The following is a 10359-nucleotide window of genomic DNA, read 5'->3' on the forward strand; positions in this document are numbered from 1 at the left end:
CTTCAACATGACATTTGGTGAAGAATCTCACATCCTCGACTAATAACACTCTATCCGGGAAGAGTGAAAATGCGGTTTTGTCATCTGGTTCAAGTGCAACTTTGGGAGTTAAAGAGTATTTTAGTGAGGGCTTTTCAACATTCTTAACAACGATGGGATCTTGCATCTTAGGTGCCATTTGTAGATTTTAGATAAAAACTAACAAAAGATCCTTAGGGTTTGAAGATTTTCAAACGACAGATGCTTCACACTTAGCAGATAATAATAACTTGATAAGATCGGTAATCCAGCTTAACAATGCATTGAGATTGATGTAAATACCTTGAATTTTTCTTTGTAGAAGGTTTGATCGCCTTAGATTCACTTTGCTCTGCTCTCTCGAAAACTTGGTAAGTAAAATGGCTGCATAAATGTTTTAAGAACATAGTATACCTTATCGGGCTCTATGCAGGTTAGGTCAAAACATTTAATGCACTCGGTTCCACTAAACCTTCTTTCCTTTTGTGCTTTAACTGAGTAACCAAATTTCCTTCATTTATCGACTTGATAGGTTTCCTGTATTCACCGACTTGATAGGTTTCCTGTATAGTGCTCCAAGAGACTTGATAGAATTTTAAACTTACTACTACATCTTAACTATGCAGATTTTGAATTAAGTACATAATAAAATAAGAACTGTTATGATTTAATCTTGAGAGAATGTAGTCCCTTCATACCTTTACCGATTAATTTGGAATAGGTGCACCTAACTCGGTAGGTAAGGTGCTTTCTTCATTTGACACAATTTCCTTCTTTTTCCAAATCATTTGTAATTTCTCTTTTATTTCTTCAGTGTCTTTTCTAGGTTGATCTCTGCAATCTCCAGCCAAGTGTCCAACTTTGTGACAATGAAAACATGCCATACTAGGATTTCTCCATGATCTTCGGTTGTTCATCCCAAACCTTATAAAGAAGTTGGCACTTATATGTCCATATCTTCCAAAATATTCACACCATATCCTTGTATTGTAATCCCATGGTACTGCAGAATACTATTGGTAAGGATCTGTGTGAGTTCGATAACCTCTAGCATTTGCTCGGTGTGCAGACCACATATAGTTCTTTTGCTTAAGCCAACACTTCTTGGTACTATGTCCATATCTATTGCAGTTTTTACAAAACCCTTTGAATTTTGCCTTCTGATAATTGTTAACAGGCTTTGTCCTACATTGATTAGATGTGTGACCATATTTATTGCAATTGTAACAATAACCATTGGACTTAGTGACATTCAGTTGCTTACCTTTTCTGATTTGGCACATGTTGGTAGTGTGACCTTGATTTCCACAGTAGTTGCAAATAGGCTTCTTTCTTTTGATGTTCTTCTTGATTCCATCTTGCTTTGATGATTCTCCTCTCTCGGTAGTATGGATTCCCTTCTCGGTAGAGTCTTTTCCTTTGTAACCGAGTCCTGCATCTTTGTTGGGTCTTCTTGTATTTAGTTTCTCATCCAACATCTTTGATGCATCATAACTCTTCTTCAGTGTTTCTTTGGATTTCTTCTTTGTTTCAAGTTCATTGGTCAACCTTGATACTTCAAGTCTTAATGCTTGATTTTCATCATCTTTTAGATTTGCTTCATGATGTACATAACCTAGTTGATCTGACAAGTTTTGTTGAATTCCAGTCAACCTTGTGATTTCATCATTCTTATCAGATACTAAGACTTCAAGTTGTTGTTTCTCTCTTTCTAGATCTCTTACTTTATCCTCGGCTATCCTCAATGCATCAAGATTTTCAGTCATCTGTGTGCTGAAATGTTCATGTTCTCTTTTCATTGCTTTTAGTTGATCAGCCAATGCTTTGTTCTTTTCTTTCAATACTCCAATCATTTCTTCAATTTCTTCAGATATACAGTTCTCAGATGATGTCTCAATTTGTTCCACTAACTCTTGAGAGTCCTGCAAATCATCAGATAATCTTCTTCTCACTTTCAGAGATTTTTGCATTTGCCTTTGCATGTCTGCAATCACTTGATTAACATGATCCAGCTCTTCTTGCAAATACACAATCCTTCGAGATTATTTATAGCCTTCCATTGATAAGATCTTTCTCTTTAGGTAGTTAAACCCTTTTCCAAGATTGAAGCTCTGATACCAATTGTTAGGCCCAATATGGAAAGCTAATGTATTGAGAGGGGAGGGGTGAATCAGTACTTCAAAACTTTTCTTCAACAACAACTTTACTGTTATGCATAAACCGAATGGTGCAGTAACATAATATAAAGCTAAAACAAATAGATAACAATCATACATGATTCACTCCATAAAACATATATTTTGGTTACGCATAAACTCTTGGTTAGAGAGAAAAACTACAGTGGGGATGGGACCCACAACTTCACTACTGCAATAATAAAGGTTGCTTGATTAGAGCTACATGTTTAGCTATCTTTGATCGCTTACCCTGTTAGGAGTATCAAGATCTATTAGATCTACCTTGCTAAAGGATTTTACAACACTTAAACTAAATGTTGCACTTGGTTAGAGGCTTTACAATTTATAGACTTGATTAGAGTCTTTTACCCTGCTAAAGGTTTCTCTTACAACTTCAAAACATTACAACAAAATCATTACAAATATCTGCAACTTTACATCTAGAATGTTATAGCAGATTCTATGTGCTCAGAATAAGATTACCTTGCTTATAGCATACCTTGGTAACCCATATAGTAACTTGGTAAACCCTTCTGTTTACTCTGTTCTTTGACTGTTCTCTGAAATCCTTCTCAGTAACCTCTGTGTCTCTGTAACAGTCATAACCCTTAGTGCTTTCACATGTCTTGCTTCATATATTTCTATATCTTCCTTTCTGTCATGCTACATGTGTATTTCTAATCTTAATCCATGTTGTCTAAATAGATCTCTTATGTCGGTGATCCATTCATTGCTTCGATCTTATAAACATGTTTTATCAAATGAATAACCATGCAAAATATTTCATTGGTTAGATGACCTCAAAATCATACACAATCTTTAAGTGCAATTTCCAATGTGATAACTGTTAGATGTTCCTCGATCTTGTAACACATTTCATATGTATGTCCAAGTTCAATGAATTTGGTAACACGTTTCACTCGGTGTATATCAACTCAGTGTGTCATCTTAGCTGCTCAATAGACATGGAATGATACTCGGTAGACAGCTCGGTGCATACTGGGCTATGTAACTACTTTCTTCTATAACCGACTGGACTGTGCATACCAACTGAATATTTCGGTAGAGATAACCAGCTAGAGTATATAGAATAACTTTGAACATAAAACTAATGGTAACTTGATAAGTAGTAACATTTCTAGATATATGTCTAATCCTGGTAGAGTTCATTGGGATGTAGTCAAAAGAGTCTTAAGATATTTGAAGGGTACCTCAGAGTATTCTTTTTATTATCATGGTAATTTGGTCAGAGACGTGATTTCCCTTGATATTCGTGGTTATGTGGATTCAGGTTGGGTAGGTGATATTGATAGAAGAAGTCCACCAGTGCTTATGTGTTTACTTTATTTGGTGGTGCAATTAGTTGGATGAGTAAGTGATATGTTGTGGTTTATTTTTCCACTATAGAAGCAAAGTATATGGCAACTACTCATGCTTGTAAAGAAGCCATTTAGCTTAAGAGACCAAGTTTAAATATTGAAATAAAACAAGGTGCAGTGATAGTTTATTGTGACAGTTAGAGTGCAATCTACCTAGCTAAGAACCCGACATTTCATGCCCGGACCAAGCACATTGATGTTTAGTATCATTTTGTCAGAGATATGGTCGAAGAAGGTAGGGTGAAGCTGGTTAACGTAGAAAATTTGATGAATGTTGCAGATTCTTTAACTAAGACTGTGAGCACAAAGAAGTTCAGATGGTGTTCGGAATGTATGGGCCTCATGGCCACTAGCAATTAATTTATTGTGTTGATACTCCCTTTTCTCTTGCAAGGTGTTCAACAAGTGGGAGAATGTTGGGAAAAGGTATCTCAACCTTGCATTTACATGAGATTACTATTCATAGTAATTTTTTGTTTGAGCATGAAATTGTGAGAAGTTCTCCTCAAAGCTTCTGGTTGGCCATATAAGCATGCCGATAAATTTTCGTCACAATATCATAGCTAGTTTTGAAGATATTAAAGTTTATATTTTTAGAAGGTGCGATGAAAGGTTTAACATTAATGTTGAGGACTTTACACCCCCTGAAATGTTAGGAAAAATGGTGTCTCAACCTTGCATTTATATGAGGTTACTATTTATAGTAAGTTTTTATTTGAGCAAGAAATGGTGTGAAATTCTCCCTGAAGCTTCTAGTTGGCTAGATAAGCATTCCGGTAAAGTTACGTGACAAGATCACAACTAGTTTTGAAGATATTAAATTTTCCATTTTGGAGGGGTGCAATGAAAGGTTTAAATTTAATTTTGAGGACTTTATATGCCCCGAAACACCTTGAAAAGTGGGCATAATAAGCATAGCGGCTTACAAGACAATAGAGAACTCCATGAGCTTTTCAACGGTTCAAACGATTTGTCAATAGGACACACGGTTCTCAAGTTATGGCCCCTGGAAGTTTGTACTCCTGAAATAGGAAATATAAAAATGCATTGTACACATAAATGAGTTGTAAAAGGGAGGGACATGTGTTGAAGTGTGTTTTAACACATCATAGGTCATCTAGAAGGGATATAAGGTCAGCTACACCTTATTGGGTGGTTTTAGCCCATGGGTTTGTAATACCATTTGGCAGTTTCGTGTATTGTATCTCCTATATACGAGGTGCATGAGATAGAGGTTGTGTGTAAGAGTCTTATGGCTATTGAGTTACCTCTAAATCTCTGATTATTGGTACTCTTACGAAGAGATTTCTCTGCAAGTATATTGTAATATGTTTTTAATTGCTAAATAATATATTGGGCAACTTTTGGAGTGTGGGGTTTTTCTCCTGAAAGGGTTTTCCCTACATAGATCACTATGTTATGGTTTGAATGTTATTATGTCTATTTATTTTTTCTCTAACTGTTGTGATGATCTGTAATTTTTTTTGCATTACTCTCCTCTCAAGGTTAGTGTAGGAAGTTGTTCCGCTACTTAACTTATTTACAAGAAATGCCCTAAAAAGTGGGCATAACTGGCATAGCAGGTTACAAGGTGATAAAGCACTTCATGATCTTTTCGGTGCATCAAATGGTTCATCAATCAAACACCCAGTTCACAAGTTATGGCCTCTGAAAGTTTGAACTCCTGAAATAGAAAATATAAATTGCATCGGACACATAAATGAGTTGTAAAAGGGAGGAACACGTGATGATGTGTGTTTTGACATGTCATAGGGCATCTAGAATAGAGACAAGGTTGGATCTACTTTATTAGGTGGTTTTAGCTCATGGTTTTGTAATATCGTTTAACGGTTTCTTATATTGTATCTCCTATATATGAGGTGCGTGAGATAGAGGTTGTGTGCAAGATTCTTATGGCTATTGAGTTACCTCTGAATCTCTAATTAATGGTACTTCTTGATAGTTCTGATACTTAATATAAGTACAGATCCAATAGCCAATAAGATGAGAAGGGGGGGGGTGAATCATACAAACTTAATCTTCCATAAAAACATCAGATTCAACCTCGATAACATATATATCAGTAATATAACCAAAACTGTCAAACATGCAAACTCAAAAGCATATAAACATCATAAACCTCATAACACCAGATTTAACGTGGAAACCCAAATAGGGAAAAACCACTGTGGGATTTCGGACCCACTAAGAAATATACTCTTCTAGAGTATGCTCGGTTAAAAGCAAATCCTTCTAAAGATTACAAACACATTGCTAGATGTGACCCAGTTAAGGGATTTCCCTTAGATCTGTTAGGATCTTCACCTTGTTAGAAGTGACCTTGTTAAAGGATTTCAAACACACTGTTAAGTCCACTCGGTTAAGAGATTTTCTGTCACTTTCACAAAATAACAGTAATAAAACTCTATCTGCAACTTCACATCTAAAATGCTAAAGCAGATTCCTATTTGTTAAATATAATCTAGACATAGAACTAATCTTGTCTATCTGCTAGGCTTCTATACTCTATTATTCAAATAGGTCTTCAAGCTTCTGTGCTCGGTAATCACTATGTAGCATCCATGTGCATACACTTGCCTGCATACATTGTTTATCAACAGTTTCCTATTTATAAACAATTAGGTAACCGCTTAATCTCCTTGATCACATTTCCCATGATCAATCATAGCCATCAGATCTTCAATCTTGTCCAGGTTCAATGCATCTTTCGATCTAAAAATGTTTTACCCTACCTTGGAACTTGCATACATTTCTTGGAACTTGTGCCAGGGTATTGTGGTTCAATCTACGCTATAGATCTTCATGCCGACTTTCCATTGCCTTAGATTCATTAACAAACTTCATCCACGGCTCACCAATCATTTAATCAGTTCCAGCTCATCAGCTTCCTTCATTAAATAATGCATGCAAACATTTAATGCATTGTGTTATAGCTCAGTTACAACTCGGTAGCAACTCGATTATAACTCGGTGAATACTAAACTTCACTCGGTAGACATTCCGCCTTCATTAACTAATAGCGATAACCTTAGGGTTTATCGACTAGGTTCCTTAGAGTAACATAGTATAGTATTAACCTTTACAATTTACAACATATGTATGATGTTAAAACAATCTAAACATCATGATCTCATCATTGTCTGACTTGGTAGTAGTTGCCCATTGAATACCTTATTCACCCTATTCTTTCCTGTGTCTTTTACCGATATCTTTATACTCTTTAAATCATACTTCTCAAGATATGGCAACATCATATTGAATTAGAAAATCAATTTCTTAACATGAATGACAAAATAATAATATCAAGACAGTAAACATCTTTAATCAGTTATATCCATAATCATCAACAACCTTCTCAATATCCTTGTGAAATGCCAACAATCTTTCATTGTCTGTTATAATGCAATATTGCCAACACTTCTGTGAAGAGCTTGCTTTGCAAGTATATTCTAATATGTTATTGATTGCTAAATAATATATTCAGTTACTTTTGGAGTGTGGGGTTTTTCTCCCGAAAGTGTTTTCGCCATGTAAATCATTGTGTTGTTGTGTTGTGGTATGCATGATATTATGTTTAGTTCTTTTAAGTTTCTATAACCGTTGTAACAATCTGAAAATTTTTGCATTACCCTCCTCTCAAGGTTGGTGTAGGAAGTTGTTCCACTACTTAACTTCCTTACAGACTCATCATCTTTGCTCAGCTTGTATTTAATGGTTAAAGGAGTTGTAACTGGTTTACAATAATCAAAACCAAATTTCTTCAACATCTCTATCACATACTTGCTTTGTGAGATAAAAATTACATCTTCAGATTGATTAACTTGTAACCCAAGAAAAAAAGATAACTCATCAATCATTGACATTTCAAAGTCTGTATGCAACTCTGTAGCAAACTCTTTACATAAGCTATAATTTCCTCTAAATATAATATCATCAACACATAAACTATAACATTCAATAACTTGTCTTCATCAATCTTGAAGTAAAGATTATTGTTTGTTGTACCTTTCCTAAAATTTTGTCATGGCAAATACCTGTATAATCTTGCATACTAGGGCTTGGGGGCCTGTTTGAGTCCATACAATGATTTCTTTAAATTGCACACCATATATAGATCTTCTGTCATTCTAACCCATCCAGTTTGTCAATGTATACCTCTTCTTCTAGATCTTCATTCAAAAATGCAAACTTGACATCCATCTGATAAACTCCAAAGTTCTTGTAGACAAAAAATGCAAGAAACATACGTATAACTTCCATCCTTGCTACCAGAAAAAAAAAATTCTTCAAAGTCTATGCCTTCCACTTGAGAATATCCTTTACATACCATTCTTTCTTTATTCCTCGTAACCTGACCTTTCTCATTTAGCTTGTTCCTGAATACCAATTTAGTTCCTATCACATTCTTGTCCACCGGTCTAGGTACTAACTCCCAAGTCTTGTTCTTCTATATCTGATTTAGTTCTTCTTCCATTTCTTTTACCCAACTCTCATCTTTACTTGCTTCGTCATAAGTCTTTGACTTAGTCATTGATAGAAAATAGTAATTGACTTGTTCTTGAGCTTCTGCAATCTTCCTTCTTGTCTGAACACCTTTTGTCTTGTCTCCAATTATTTGATTTTCTAAATGATGTTTTTCAACATAGCAAGAACTTTTGTTGAGTCTTCCTCTTCTTCTTCATCATCATAATTATTTGGTTCATTCTCCTTGTTCTCTTTTGGGTCACTTGTCTTCTCTGAAATTGTTGGAACAATCTCCACCTTCTATGCTAGAAAACATTTTATTTCCTTTTTATCTTTGATGTAGTATACATTTCCACCTATTCTAATTCCTTCTGCAACTCTTTTACTAGTCTTCTCTTTTTTTATCACACATCTAGTGCTACTGAAAAATACTTCATAACCTTTTTTACACATCTGACTAAAATTTAACCAGCTATGTCTTAATTTTTCAACATAATAAAAATAATCAATTTTATGCTTACCATCAATAGAAACACTTCTAATACCTTGAATAGTTACACCATCTTCTCTAGAAAAATGCACCGATCCATCATCATATCTCTTGATATTAATAATCATATCTTTATCACCAGTCATATGGTTTGAACATCTGGAGTCAATAATCCATGTATTTGGTTCTTTCTTAGCATGCATCGTATTCTTGACTATCTTCTCCTCTTCCAGTTTCTCTGATACATTCTTCTTTTCTTCAATTACTAAAAAAAAGGATTCTTCATTTGAGTCATCATCAATTTCATCTTTAGATGTATGTTCCTCTATAGAACATAAGTCCTTCTCTATTTTGTTAAAGTTACGCTTCCTAGTTTTATTTCTCTTCTCATCATCATATGGTCTCTTATAATCTTCCCTGTAAGTGTAGTGAGAAGCATAATGTCCAATTCTACCATAAGGAAAATATTTCAGAGGTAACTTACCTTTGTATTTTCCAATGCCTTGCTACAATATTCTCACAATTTTTTCTTCAAGTTGATCCTGTTAGGCCCAATATGGAAAGCTAATGTACTGAGAGGGGAGGGGTGAATCAGTACTTCAAATCTTTTCTTGAACAATATCTTTACTGTTATGCATAAACCAAAAACTATTGTAACATAACATAAAGCTAAAACAAATAGATAACAATCATACATGATTCACTCCATAACACATATATTCTGGTTACGCAAAAACTCTTGGTTAGAGAGAAAAACTGTAGTGGGGATGGCACCCACAACTTCACTACTGCAATAATAAAGAGTGCTCAGTTAGAGCTACATGTTTAGCTATTCCTGATAGCTTACCCTGTTAGGAGTATCAAGATCGTTAGATCTACCTTGCTAAAGGATTTTACAACACTTAAACTAAATGATGCACCTGGTTAAAGGCTTTACAATTTATAGACTCGATTAGAGTCTTTTACCCTGTTAAAGGTTTCTCTTATAACTCAAAATATTACAATAAAATCTTTACAAATATCTGCAACTTCACATCTGGAATGTTATAGAAGATTCTATGTGCTCATAATGAGATTACCTTGCTTATAGCATACCTCAGTAACCCATAGAATAACTCGGTAAACCCTTTTGTTTACTTTGTTCCTTGACTGTTCTCTGAAATCCTTCTTGGTGACCTTTGTGTCTCTATAACAATCATAACACTCAGTGCTTTCCCATTATTTTTCTTTTCACATATGTCTGTCTTCACACTCATACACACATGCCCATTTGATCCTCAATTCATGCTGTATAAATAGATCTCTTATGTCAGTGATCTGGTTCATTGCTTCGATCTTACAAACATGATTTATCGAATGAATAACCATACAAAATATTTCATTGGATAGATGACCTCAAAATCATACACAATCTTTAAGTGCAATTTCCAATGTGATAACAGTTCTTTGTTCCTTGATCTTGTAACACATTTGCACATGTGTGTCTAGGTTCAATGAATCTGGTAACACATTTCACTCGGTGTATATCAACTCAGTGTATCATTATTGCTGCTTGGTAGACATACAGTGTTACTCGGTAGATAGCTCGGTGTATACTGGGCTCTATGACTACTTTCTTCTATAACCGATTGCTCTGTGCTTACCGACTAAATGTTTCGATAGTAGTAACCGACTAGAGTATATAGAATGACTTTGGATATAAAACTAATCACAACTTAATAAGTAGTAACAGATCCAAGTCTCCACTGCATTCTGGATCATCATGTCTTAAAACATTAAATACTTCTTCTTTCTCTTCTCTTTTCTCTTT

This window comes from Cryptomeria japonica, chromosome 1 (genome assembly GCF_030272615.1).
Source record: "Cryptomeria japonica chromosome 1, Sugi_1.0, whole genome shotgun sequence".
Lineage (NCBI taxonomy): Eukaryota > Viridiplantae > Streptophyta > Pinopsida > Cupressales > Cupressaceae > Cryptomeria > Cryptomeria japonica.